Source organism: Nicrophorus vespilloides, unplaced genomic scaffold, assembly GCF_001412225.1.
Source record: "Nicrophorus vespilloides isolate i.1.1-1 unplaced genomic scaffold, Nicve_v1.0, whole genome shotgun sequence".
In the NCBI taxonomy this organism is placed as follows: Eukaryota; Metazoa; Arthropoda; class Insecta; order Coleoptera; family Silphidae; genus Nicrophorus; species Nicrophorus vespilloides.
Window position 1 is genome coordinate 15,750 of NW_017097236.1, and position 2,295 is coordinate 18,044.

At 30.6% G+C, this 2,295-nt stretch overlaps 1 protein-coding gene and 2 non-coding genes across 3 annotated transcripts in view; all 3 read left to right on the plus strand.

Moving 5' to 3' along the window:
* The window catches only part of LOC108559476 (lathosterol oxidase-like), a 15,318-nt gene that overhangs the window by 2,303 nt on the left and 10,720 nt on the right, over window positions 1-2,295 (plus strand). The gene's annotated exons all lie outside the window — the stretch shown is intronic.
* On the plus strand, window positions 380-461 carry Trnas-aga. The gene has a single exon. It is a non-coding gene; the product is annotated as a tRNA-Ser (tRNA).
* Trnag-ucc lies at window positions 555-626 on the plus strand. Its single transcript has one exon. It is a non-coding gene; the product is annotated as a tRNA-Gly (tRNA).

Sequence of the window (2,295 nt, forward strand, 5' to 3'; positions counted from 1 at the left end):
AAGAAAACTTTTTTTTAATTCCTGATAAAAAAAAAGGTTGGGATGATCATGATCATCGGATCGAAAATATATTTAAATTTTTATAAAATTTTATTTTTAAATTTACTCAACCTCAAATTGACAAATTAATGACAACAGAGTGTTTACAAATTTGTTTATGGGAAATATTAAGATACTTGCACAGTTATTTTTTACGTTTTAATGCGATTTAGTACTACATGCTGCTTGATACTAAACTACTAAATAGTGCTTATCAGCACTCCCATTTGCATTTAGGTTGAAAATGGAATTTACTGTATTTATGTATAGAGCGCTAATTAATAAAATTTACTGACCGCTCTGTATCTAGATTGCATTTGCGTTATATATTATATATACAGCAGTCGTGGCCGAGCGGTTAAGGCGTCTGACTAGAAATCAGATTCCCTCTGGGAGCGTAGGTTCGAATCCTACCGACTGCGTAATTCTTTTTTGATAGATAATATATTGACCTAGATTTTTAATAACAGGAGATTAAATGTGTATACCATATATGGTATAATTTTTATATATGTGCGATGGTGGTGTAATGGTCAGCATAGTTGCCTTCCAAGCAGTTGATCCGGGTTCGATTCCCGGCCATCGCATCTAGTTTTTAACTTTTGCATTACTGCCAAAGATGTTACAACGTAACCTATTTTTGCCCACTATACACAATCAGGTAGACCGGTATTCAGCAATCTAGTGAGACTTATATGATGTAACCATAAAAGTAACACATCTACTCTGCACTTGATGAAAACTCTGATCTAAAAGAGGCTTTGGGGCAACAGCAACTATTAAAGTCAAAGGTATTTTCAAAATAACTGAAAAGTACTTTTGATTTTCAATTAGAAAAATCTATAATTTACTTGTTATGCGATCAAAAATTATAACAAGAGAATGAGAGGAGTTAATCTAAGTGAGCAGTCTTTGAACACTTAATGTATTGTTATTCGTGGCAATATGTGGTGGTGGGTACTTTTTACTTATATGTTGAAATACCTATAAATGAAGAGGTTTTTAAAATAAAATCAATTTGTGTTTGAATTAGGCATAAATGGGTATTATTCAGTTTTTAAAGATTGTTCGAGTTGCTTGGCTGTGTATCTCAGTTTGCCTGTTTTGAACAATTTTTTTGCGAAAACTGATGTGTTTTTGTTATGTGCCAAAATTGGTAAATCGTGTTTCACTAAGACTACAAATCCTAATACATTTTTGGTAACTTATGAAAATGTATTGTGCTTTTACATTCATTTCATATATTTGTTAATAATTTCATTTTCATAATTATTAAATTAAAAATCTTTAATAAAATATTTTGCAAAAATTGGCGTACTATGGAAGTATATTTGGAAGCAACGAGCTATTCTTATAATATTTCGATCGCTATTTTTACTTTTGAAATAAATTTTACAACATAGCCATTATAGAAAACGTTGTGAAACATGTGAGTCTCATTTTCTCATCAAAAGAGTTACATGAGTCTTCGGAACCACGTATTTCCGACCCCTGTTGTGAATTGTCAGTGTGGAACAATTATCAATGTGATAGCTAGTTTCCCTCGACTTGACGCAATAAGAACTAATATACTAAAATGAAATAGCGAAGTGTTGCACCCCCATCTCAAATAGTGTAAGTTGGGGCCCTATCATCAAATTTCAAATTTTTACAACATAGTAAGCTGTGAAAGCTGGGAGTCTCATGAGTCTTCGGAACCACGTATTGCCGACCCCTGGGCAAGAGGATGTATTATATAACAATTTTCACATTTGATTCACTCAGTTATTTATTATTGCCACTATCATTATCATTAAGTAATAAAACTTTTAAACCCATTTTTTTTTGTATGTTATGCTAGTACTACAATTTTCGTTCAACGTTGAATGAAAATCGCATAATGATAGTATAGTGTTATAAATTTATTATATATTGGTACACGATATATTTATCAAGAAATGATAATATTATTATTTATTGAAATATGAAAAATATGAGTTAATATAATTTAAATCTAACTTTAGATATATCTATAAATATGGTATATACTACAGATTTGCAATTTATTATATCAAAACGAACATATTTCCCTATGTCCGTTGACTTGTTTCAAGGTGAAAAGGAAAATATTGTAGGGACATTAATATCAAAACTTTCAGCATGATAAAGTTTACTTACGTTACATCGAGGGAAGCAAATTTTAATGAAGCGTCTTTTTTTGTTTCCCTTGCATTAGTTTCATGTTTAAAATATTTTCGCAAAAGAAAGAAAACTTCG